This window comes from Triturus cristatus, chromosome 8 (genome assembly GCF_964204655.1).
Source record: "Triturus cristatus chromosome 8, aTriCri1.1, whole genome shotgun sequence".
NCBI lineage: Eukaryota > Metazoa > Chordata > Amphibia > Caudata > Salamandridae > Triturus > Triturus cristatus.
This window is the reverse complement of record NC_140591.1, coordinates 1,267,025,561-1,267,037,345: the sequence shown is the minus strand read 5'-3', so window position 1 is coordinate 1,267,037,345 and position 11,785 is coordinate 1,267,025,561. Positions and strand designations below refer to the sequence as shown.

The 11,785-nt window shown below is 48.5% G+C and overlaps 1 protein-coding gene across 2 annotated transcripts in view; it reads right to left on the bottom strand.

Moving 5' to 3' along the window:
- The window catches only part of CCDC80 (coiled-coil domain containing 80), a 355,389-nt gene extending 354,917 nt beyond the window's left edge, over window positions 1-472 (bottom strand). The window contains exon 1 of one of the 2 annotated variants that reach the window (XM_085622971.1): window positions 115-472. The gene's annotated coding sequence lies outside the window, so the exon portion shown is untranslated. Of the gene's footprint in view, window positions 1-85 lie in introns of both variants that reach the window. The other variant, XM_085622972.1, reaches the window with a different exon arrangement.
- Between the last annotated feature and the right edge of the window lie 11,313 nt (window positions 473-11,785).

The following is an 11,785-nucleotide window of genomic DNA, read 5'->3' as shown; positions in this document are numbered from 1 at the left end:
ACTGGTTCTCTGTGATATAATCGTAGACATTCCACTGTGCGGACACGTTATCATCCTAACATGTGGAGGAAATGATAAAACGAACCATTGGCTTTGTTGTGACGCTCTGTTTACCTTCACTCCACCGTGGTTAGCTTCCAGTTAGACATCCATCTCCCCTCCTCTGAAAAGTCGGCTGTTTTTAAATTTCCCTTTTTTCACAGCCCATGGTCCGTCATGTTATCCCCCGTCGCCGCCTCTGCTCCTTTGTCTGACCAAGGCGCCGGGATTAATATCTTTCCCAGACTGAGGAGTCCGGGCAGCGGGGCGACTGCGAAATGTTTCTCCCTTCTCCTCTAACACGCCTTTCTTCGTCCCTTGCCTCAACTCCGTCCTCCCTTCGCGCTGGACCCCGTCCCAGAGTTATAAAGATACCTCAGCTCCGAGCGCCCGGCGCGTCTGCAACAACCGCTGGAAAGCAGCGGAAAACTTCGGCAAGAATTTAGCAGCTCAGCAAAACACCGCCTCCTTCCCCACTCCGAGGGAGGGCGGGGGATGAAAGTTCGGAGGGGCTGAAACGCTGTACATCATCATAAATCACTCTACGGGGGAAAGGATGACCCTGCAGACCCTGTACGGTTTCTCACACGAGCCGAATGATGCCGCCACACACCCTAGTCCCCACCAGATTATTTTGTTTAGCTGCACGGCTAAGTAACACAGTCCAATTCATCTGCCACAAAACCCTCTTTCGAGGTTCAGTGTATGTGGTTAACTTGCTAATGAAAACTAGCAAGGGGGCACTGAACAGACTGAACGTCCAAATACGAATTAGTAGCGCTGACGTCACGTTCTAGGGACACTGAGAGGACACGTCCGATTTTATTTTCAGTTGCTTAAATGGGCCGGTTTCTCACCAAGAGAGATGACAGGGGAGTTGAGCGAGAAATGGGCGGGCCGGCGGGGTATTCGTTGAAAGACCAAATCTAATAAGTTGTTTGGGGCTGGTCTTCTGACAAGAAGATTTTGGGCCTCATTTTTGAAGCCCTGCGTCACATTTACGCTGCCTGTGCGTCACTTTTTGTGACGCCGCGGAGGCATAAATAATGCGCCATGTTGCTCCATATATACCAAATGACGCACCTAGGTATATGTGTCACTTCGTAACCCCATGCGCTACATTGTACCTGTGTCAGGTATAATGTATGCAGGGTGGGTGTTCCCTCACATCAAAGCCTCGTAGAAGTGGCGCATTGAAATCTATAAGATATCAGTGTGCTACTTCTAGGACGCCATTGCGTCAAAACCGTAAGAGTGACGCAGGCCCAAGCCCCATGTGAAAAGACACATTGCTGGAGTTACGTCTGTTTTCAGACACACCCTAGAGCCTACAGATATGTCAGTAATACCGAAATATCTGTACCATGATGCGCCGTACTGTAAATATGGCGCATCAATGGAGTCACAAGGAGGGTGCACTGAGAAGTGTTGCATCGCTGCTTTGTCGCAGCGATGTAACACTTCTCATAAATCAGGCCCACATTTTTCTAACAAGGGCAAAAGGTGCATTTCATAACATCTTTTTCTACATATACAGGGTAAAAAAGAATATGTTTTTTAACCCCTTCGATGCGCATGACGGAGCAGTTCCGTCATGCGCGTCGGTTGCGCTGTGTGGATGACGGAACCGCTCCGTCATGGCCCCGCCTGCGAACGAACCCTTCAGCACAGCGCGGTAATCCGCGCCGCGCTGAAGGGGTTAAACACCTCTGAAGAAGAGTGCCCTAGTAATTAAATTGTTCATGGATTTGCACAGAACAAATGGATTAGCCATCCCCTTTGGTGTATCATGTGTGTGCTTACATGAAAACTGTATGTACAACATAAACACAGACTGCACAGCCTATCTGTGAACAGAAGTGTCTTCCTGATAACGTCCAGTTGAAAGAATTCCTACAAAATAATGTCAGGAAAAAAAAATAAAATAAAAAAAAAGAATGTGCTACAAAATTGAGCACCCATACCATACATCTGATAATTGACCTTCAAAAATCATGTGCCATAAAATAAAATGAAATGAAATTTGTGATTTTAAATAGTTGATTAATGCCATTCTCTGCCATTGTGCTTCCTTCGTTTTTCGAATGCTACTCAAATGCTCCTATCAATAAAATCTGGCTGCTTAAATATTCCAGGGTGCTACCATCAATATGATGCTCAAAGTTACAAGTTATCTGCGTGCTCAACAAAGACGCCCTACTTCTTCTTATTGTTGCACCGTTGCTGACCAAATTCAGGAAGGATCTCAAGACCTGGCTCTTTGACTGAACCCCAGTGCCCAGACGGATCAGCAGCCCCGCCCGTCAGTGCTATGAGACCCTCACGGGTGAGTAGTCGAGCTATATAAACCTTGATTGATTGATTTGATTAGGATGCACTGTTTAAACACGATAGGAGGGACCAATGTGCCAGGAGGTTGCTCGCTGTGCAAAAGGGTTGCTCACTATTCTTGGAATGGCACATTTTCCAGGGAGATACTAATTATTCGATGATGCTGCACTCAGTGCCAAAGCTGAACTTTGTACCTGAGGAATGAACATTGTGCAAAGACAGCTCGTGATACTAGGGAGGACTTTGGTTGTGCTAGTGAGTGATAGCTCTGCCAGGGTTCTGGTCACCTACTAGAACTATGGCACCTGGACGTATGCCAAGGAAGTCAAAGCTGGTGCTCAGTGTGAGAAGACTACTGATCAGGTGCGAGCCTGGTGCACGGGGTGCCATGGTAGGTGCCCAGATTGCAGATTACCAGGATAAGGCCTCAGGGAGGAGGGCTATCTCTCTGGTTATATACATTGCAGAGATGCTAGTTTCCACATGGCTGCTGTAAAGCACAGATTGTCAGTATGGCATCTTCCACAGTGTGCGAGTAAAGAAGATATCAACCTGAACTTTTCAGATTGTCCTAGCATATAAATAATGCCCACAGGCAGCAGCAATATCATCTATGGCCCTAGATCAGTGCTTCCCAAACTTTTTAGAAACTCAACTTTCTTTTTAGAGCAAAACATTCTAGACCCACCTAGCTTTAATGGAATTGAGGTGGGAGGCTTTTTTAATGTAACTAAAGTATGATGTGGTAGCAGATTTTTCATTTACAGGCAACACAATCTATACTGAAATGGTCACTAAATTTATTTACACAGACATACAGTTTTACTGATAAAACTATATTGCACACAAATGATAGTGTGTGGAAATCGGGTTTCAGTGAATATTTATTTGTGCATCACCATGTGTTTTGATTTGTTCTGATCTTACTAAGAACTTTGTTTACATCATATTTCAGAATTATAAAAAAAATTGCTTAATTTTTGCTTTCCTAACTGCTGAGTGTGTACAGTTTATTTACAGGTATTTACTTTTTGTTCTGTGTTACTATAAAATTATATTCTACATCCTTTCCTGTCACACTTCATGTACCTCAGCAAGTTTGTCACATTATTCAATCTACTTTTCTTTGTCTGACTGCAAAGTAAAAGGAGTTTGTAAACACCATACCCCACATTAAAAAAGATAAGCAGCAGAAGACAGCCTGAAATGTCACATCTGTCTTTGAATCGCACAAATGTGACAAGATAAATACAGAAATTCAAGACATCTTTCTTTATTGCTTGGAGTTTCGTGACACACCTCTGGACCAACCCACAGTTTGGGAGGCATGCTGATTAATCTGCATATTACCCCCTATTTCTTTTTTTGTCATGTCTACAAACATTCATGCACATATATAGGCCCACACATGCAGAAGAACAGATACACAAGCGCAGATGTAAAACAAAATGTACACACACCCACACACATATTTACATGCACACACACACACATGCTCACATACACACACAGATATACACACATAGTTATACTCCACTGCCCATTAATGAGACAGTCTCTTCCATACTGCATGGTGGGACTAGGGGCATCCATGACCAACATGACATTGATTCAAACAATGAGGGTATACCTGCATGCCAGCCTTTTGGGGCTGTTTGCTGCTCTTTATGACCTGTTTAATGTCGGCTTTAGATCGTACCATCCCTACAGGCAGTGTACAGTAATGACTGCCCAACTTTCACCCCAGAGTTTCACTTACAATTTACTTGTTTTTTAATATAGCTATTTTTATTTAATAGAGTCAATTGAAAATGTGTTACACATTTACAACCAATTATGTTTTTGGCTTTGGCAAAAGAACTTTAATATTATAACTGAATATTAACAATACTTTGCACCACATTGTGGTCTTGATGGCATTTTTTCAAGTCCTTATGGAAGACTGTAGCTGAAAACGTGACTGAGAGCTAGAAGTTGGCCATGATGTGCAGTTCAGAGTCCAGTAATGAACCACATGTGCACCCAGCGTGTTTGAGGAGAAAGGGATATAGAAAGAGCATGAATACTAAAGAAAAATCTGACAAGAAAGCATTTTTTACCAGTTCTAATGACATTGAAATATTATTTTCAGTTGTGGTGGGGAGCCTACATGCCATGCCTTTTCAACCATTTTGGGTATTTACGTCAACAGATCATTTACTATTGTCCATTCATATCCGTCCATAGTGTCTACTATGGGTCCATACAGAATGTGTGGTTCTGTATTTTGTATATGATTGTTTCAGAGGAGGACAGTTACATTGCTTCTTTCAGCCAGTTCTCATACTTTGGGCCAGCTCCAGGATTTCCACTTCCTCATGATTCATTATTTGGTTATTGATTCAGTACCAATATACCACACCAGTCACCACACCTGGTGGCTGTTGAGTTTTTGGATCCCTAAGAAGTCTTTGGAAAAGGTAATGCATGGACCTTCTCTTTAATCTTTGACCTCTGGCATTGCCTATCTTGCACCAGATTCCTGCCCAGCAATGAGTTTTCTTCATCACAATTGCTTAGGTCCGCAGTTTCACAGTTTTACGTGTTACACCTTAGGTATTTTGAATCACTATGAAGTAACTTTATGATTAGTAACTGTGGTGCTTTATGAGTTATTTTTATTTTTTTATTTTTTTTAAAAACCTTTATTCTTTTAAGTCAGGGACACAGCTATTCAGCCGACAACCCGGAGGTACGGCAGCTTTAGAAACACAACACAAGCGAGCGTCCACATTTCACTGATAGGAGAATCAAAAGGTTCTGTTTTAAATAAACACAAACCCAAACACAAGCAAGGCGATAAGTACTTAAAGCACAAAAAGGGTTCCCATCAGGGGGAGCGAGCCTCATTTCGTCCATCAGACACAGGTCTATAGTAAGGGAAAGGAGGGGAAGGCAGAGACTCAAGAAGGCAAACACATACCAGCAAAGAATACAAAGCCGGAAAAAATGCTAAGGGGAGAGCTGCTCCTCAGGCGGATCCGGGTCTGGGGGCAGGCATATGCCCCCTCTGTACTGGTTCCATCGCCCCCATACGGTGTGCCATTTCCGGGGGCGCCCTCGAGCACAATACACTGTCTTCTCCCTAAACATGCTCCAATCCATGTTTTCCATCCACGCTGTCAATGTAGGAGGCCTAGTAGAGCCCCACAGGCGAGCGATGTCGCGCTTAGCTACCATGTTCCCTAGGGTCACCCACTGAGTCTGTGCCGCGTCGTGGTCAGTAGGACCCCAAACATTCAGGAGACAACACCGCGCCTCCGGCTGCATGACGATGCCCGTCACCTCCCCCATCACATCGTGGATTCGCTTCCAGAACTCCATGATCGCACCGCATTCCCAAATAATATGTAGGAAGGTGCCCACCATACCACAGCCTCTCTTACATAAGCCCTCCTCAGAGAAACCCATATGGACCAGCCTAGGCCCTGTCACGTAAACTCTATGGAGTATTTTAAGCTGCACCAGCCGCAGGCGCGCAGGGATCGCGACCTCTTTGGGAGAAGAAACTGCATACTGCCAATCCTCATCATCTAATTCGAGGCCATCCCTAGTCCATTGATCGCGCAACCCTAGAAGAAGATCTGCCCGAACATTAATTAGTTTCTTATAAATGAGAGAGATCGTACTCTCTGGCATATGGCCATCCAGGATCCGGTCCTCTAACGGAGAGGACTCAGGCACCGTCTCCCCCTCTACAAGGACTGACCGCAAGGCGTGACACACTTGAGCGTATCGGAAGAACTCCGTGCTCCCTAGCTCATATTCCTTCTGCAGCTCCTCGAATGACTTCACCCTACCCTTAACCAAAAGGTCTCCAACCCTGGATATACCGATCAGGTCCCATTTCTCAAACCCTTTTGTATGCCAAAGCTTTCCCAGAATATCGGAGTCAAACAACGGGGTGGCAAGGGTAAGCTTACCCTTCCAGCCCAGTGAATCTGTCGCCACCTTCCACACGTGCACGGCCACCCTGGTGGGCCCCGTAAGGGTTAAGTCCAACGACTTCGAGTACAACGCTCTGTGGTAATTACCCCCGCGCAGCAACCACCGGTCCATGGCGTAGCCGGGGCTCAGCGCCGGACCATAGACACCATGGTTAATCGCACTCAACTGAGTGGCCCAATAATAACGTCGAATGTCTGGAAGCGCGATACCCCCGTCATACCACGGAAGCGTCAACTTAGCAATCGCTATGCGCGGTCGCCCTTCCCACAAAAGAGCGCGCTGGAGGCTTTCGACCTCTCGGAAATAACTGGCCGGGACCAATTCAAGGGTATTCTGCAAGGCATAGAGGAAACGGGGAAGAGACATCATTTTAAACAGGGCGGCGCGGCCAAGAAGGGAAAGCGGCAACCGCCGCCAGCCCGCCACGTCCCGCCGCAAACGTGCCAAGGGAGGGAGCAAGTTTTTCTCGTATCGTAAAGTGGGGTCAGTGGAAATATAGATCCCTAAATACAAAAAGCCCTGCCGGGCGATCTGGATCGAGCAGTTTCGCGGGACAGGCGGGACATCACCACACAGGACATACAAGTATGACTTTCCCCAATTAATAACAAGACCAGAGTTCCTACCGAAAGAAGTCAAGACGTCACAAACCACTATGAGAGATTTCTTAGGCGAGGTGAGGTATAACAGAATATCGTCGGCGTAAAGCGAAATACGGTCCTCGTGGTCAGGGGACCATCGAATCCCACGTATATCCGGGTGCCATCGTATCCACGCCGCCAGCGGTTCAAGAGCAAGGGCGAACAACAACGGCGACTGGGGACAGCCCTGCCGGGTGCCCCTCCCGAGCTCGAACGGTGTCGACGCCCGCCCGTTCACCACGACGCAAGCAAGGGGCCCCTCATAAAGCAACCTCACCCAGCCTACAAAGCCAGGCCCGAAGCCGAACTTGGCTAGCACAGCCCACAGGTATGCCCACTCCACCGTATCGAAAGCCATCGTGGCATCGAGGGCCGCCACAATGGCCGGCTCTCGCATCGTGCCCGTCCTAGCAATCACTCCATGAAGGCGTCTAAGATTCAGTGCAGTGTTACGGTGCGGGATAAAGCCCGACTGGTCCGGGTGGATCAAATCTCCAAGCACCCGGACCAGGCGGTTAGCAAGGATCTTGGCAAGGATTTTCGGCTCGGCGTTGAGAAGTGATATCGGCCGATAGGAACCACACTTATCCCGGGGCTTACCGTCTTTGTGTATTACCACAATCGTCGCCAGTCGTTGATCGAGCGGAAGAAACCCATTCACCCGCGCCTCCACGAACATGGCGCGCAGGTGAGGAGCCAACTTATCCGGACGAAGCTTATACAACTCAATCGGCAAACCATTTGAGCCCGAGGCCTTACCCGAGCGCAACGCACGGATAGCACACGCCACTTCGTCAACAGTTATATCTCCATCGAGGTCATCCCTATCTATGGCAGAAAGGCAGGGCAGAGCAATATCACGCAGAAGGTCGCACGAGTCCTCAGTCGGCCTATCCGAAACCGAGGTGTATACCGTACGAAAATAGTCCGAGAAACACTGGACTATATCGTCGGGGTCAGTGACAACCTCTCCCCCATCCATCGACAACTCCGGCACCACTCGATTAATACGCTCTTTTTTATCCAACCACGCCAACAGTTTCCCGGCCTTATCACCGACATCGTACAATCGACCCTGCTGCTCCCTACTGAGGGTCTTGGCAGCGTTCGTCACCAGATCTCTGTATTCCAATTGCTTCAAGCTCAAATTATGCAGTGTGGCCGCTGCAACCTCCTCCTCCAAGGCCACGTCTAAAGCCGCAATCTCGTCCTCAACTTGTGTCACCTCGGCGTCTCTCCGCCGCTTGGCGGCCACTACCAAGGAAAGGGCCTCCCCTCTCAATACGGTCTTAAACGCTTCCCACAAGGACACCGCAGATTCAACTGAACCCTGATTATCCTGAAAATAGTGATCATCTGCCTTCAGCAACGCACTGCGCAGCTTGGGGTCACGAAAGTACCAGGGGTTAATGGGAGCCACCCTGCCCCCCACTACCCGGCCAATATCCAGACGGGCCCACACCGGCGAGTGATCGGATATACCCCGTGCCATGTGCCTAGCCTCAGATACCAATGAGGCGTGCGCAGCCAGAGTGAGCAAGTAATCAATCCGAGAGAGACTACCGTGGGCCCCGGAGTGAAAGGTATATTGTCTCTGGGTGGGGTGCCGTAGCCTCCAACAGTCTACCAGGCCAAAAGTATCTATAAAGTCGGGAAGCCACTTCTGAGCCCCCCCGGTGTCCCTGGGCGGGTACCTATCGAACAATCCAGATCCAACCGCATTGAAGTCTCCTCCCACCACCAGCATCCCTTCAGGGAGTTCCAACAAGGCCTTGCCCAGATCAGCAAACGTGGAGGCCTGCAGGGCAGGAGGGACATAAACAGAAACCAATACCAACGTTCTGCCCTCCCACCTCCCCGCCACAGCCACAAAGCGCCCCCTATCATCAGCAATGGTGGAGTCAACCTCGAATGGTAGGGAAGCTCTAACAAGTATGCCCGCACCCCTGGAGCCCGAGGAGAACCCCGAGTGAGCAATGAATTTATAACCCTTTCTATTAAGTGCATAACACGTATTCCCTATAAGGTGGGTCTCCTGCAAGAGGACCACATCTGGCGAGGTCCGTTTCAAGAATTGTAGGACTATCCCCCGTTTAATACGATCCCCTAAGCCATTAACATTCCAGCTAATTATGTTTAAGCCCCTACCCCCCATCCCCAAACACAAAGAGACCTCCACCCCCCCGGAGAACCACAAACGGACAATACTGACAACAATTACTACGCCTTGCAAGAAAAAAACCCCCAACAACAACCCCAACATCCCAAATCCCCCCCCTCCCTGCACCCCTGCGTCAGCTTGCAAAGCCCCCCCAACTTGCAGTGTGCCTGTCGCCCTATCAAAAACAAATCTACAAAAAGTACCCCAAGGGAGGAAAGAGCTCCTATCTTCCCCCCGCCGCCCTCCCATTACTGCAGTAGGGTGCTAGTCACTGTCTGGGGCTGAGTCAAAACAGACCGACACCGGAGGTATCACTCCAGTCCATCCCGGTCGCCTTCCGCTCCAACCACACGGTCCCCGCCGGGCTGTCGCCGAGGGAGCGCATCCAACCAGTCCCTTGCCATGTCCGGCGATTCGAAGAAGAAAGTCCGATCCTCATACACGACACGTAGCCTGGCGGGGAAAAGCATGGCATATTTCAGGTCCATCTCCCTAAGCCGCCTCTTCACCCCCAGGAAACTCTGCCTTTGATTCTGCACCATCTGGGTGAAGTCAGGATAAAAGCTCACAGAGGCATTCTGAAAAGGCACCGGGCCTGTCACCCTCGATGCTTGCAGGATAGCGTCTCGGTCTCGAAAATGAAAGATCCGGGCGACAATCGGTCGCGGGGGGCTCCCACCTTAGGCCTTCCGCCAGGCACTCGGTGAGCCCGCTCAACCGCAAAAAACTTGCCGAGGCCCTTAGGCGCAAGATGGTTCACCACCAAGTCCTCGACGAGTAAATCCACGGAGAGCTCCTCCGAGGTTTCCGGGACCCCAATAAGGCGCACATTGTTGCGCCGGGCCCGACCTTCAAAGTCTTCGAGCCGGCGGGCGGAGAGGTCATTCGCGGTCCGTAACTTACGAACCTCAACCTGGAGTTCCGAGACATCATCCGCGAGGCCAGTGGTCTTGAGATCCAGGGACTTGACCCGCTCATTGGTTTTGCCCAGGTCCGCGCGAATCAAGTTGACATCAACCAAAATCATGTCCACCTTGTGCGCCAGGGTCTCGAACTGTCGCCCAATCGATGATTGCATCCCCTCAATCGCCCCCTTGATATCCTGCAATGATAACTCCGAGGCTGGGGATGGATCGGCCTTCTGTACTTCCAGCGACTGTCCCGATCCACCAGGCGACCCCTTCTGCTGGGCATAGCGATCCATATTGTTGGATTGGGTATAGCCTCCCCGCCTGGTAGCCTTAGACTTCGGCTTGTCTACCTCCGATTTGGCCGACATCTCGAACAGCAGGGCGGTCAGTTACAAAAAGACGTCCCTCGCTCAGTCAGAGGAAACAGGGTCAACCAGAACTTCAACAGCCAGCCGGGGTCGAGTGCAGGTCTTCCAGATATCAGGGGATCGGCATGAAGCACTCCCGGGCCGGAGCAAGCAAAGGGCGAGAAAGCGAAAGTGAAAGTGCAGCGGCACCCGTCCGCCAGTTCACACCTCCCAAGGCCGCTGTTGTTCAATTAGTGGCCGGGCATCCTGCCAACGCGAACCGCTGGCATCCTTCGGAGGTAGGCCGCAATCTTCCGCCATGCACAACTTCGGTTCCCGGTGGGCGATCTTAGCCCGGACAACGTCAATCGCCCCAGCTGTGACTCATCTGCAGGATTCCGTGCATGAAAAACAGGATTTAGGACAGGATAATTGCAGGAGGGCGCGAGGGTCGCGGGAGCTCAAGGCTCACGCGGCCATCTTGGTCAAGCGCTAGGCTCCTCCCCCCTTTATGAGTTATTTAATGGGTAAAATAGATTCATTTCAAGCTTTTCAGGTTTCCTGTTAGATTCTCTCATAGAAGTAATATTCCATTTCACTGGAGTGTCCATTTGATTATTAATGCTTTATTCATTGTCTCCATATACCGGAAGCTAATGCTTTGCAACTGCTCCATTAAGATGTGAACAATGTGCCTTGTATTCATAGCCAAGGCTTCTCTTGTGTATGATGACAGTAGTGTCATTTGTCCAATTGGCATTGCTCTTGCATCTTCTGAAAGGATTGCCATGGCTGGTTCCAGCTTATGGTTTACAATAACTATTTCCTTTTCTTCCCCAGCATGTTCACACTTTTGCTGCCCATTAGTAAACCACATAGGTCTATATTGGGCCCTCCTTGTGAAACATTGACTATTTTGTTAACTCCTTAACAAATCTTCTGAACTTCCATGGTAGTTTTACGAAAAAGGAATTTCCACACTTAACTTCTGTGCAGAATTACAGTTGTGTGTCATTGCTAAGTGTATATTGTGATTAGCAGCGAACTCTTCCACAGCAAAAGAAGTGATCAGTTGATATAATTGATGCACCTTGTGATATAATTCCAAGTATGACGATCACCGTCCTCATGCTGATGTATCAGCATTAAGCTGGTCAATATGTTAAATTATTTCTTTATGTAATTATGTATGTATGTATGTATGTATGTATGCATGAATGTATGTATGTATGTACGTATGTATATATGTATTTAATTATTTAGTGGAGCATTATATATCAGTAAATAATTCTAGACTCAAGGAGTGTGTGGAGGGCAGCAGTGAAGCTAAGCCAAGAGCAAGCACAAACAATTACTGAAAAAATAAAA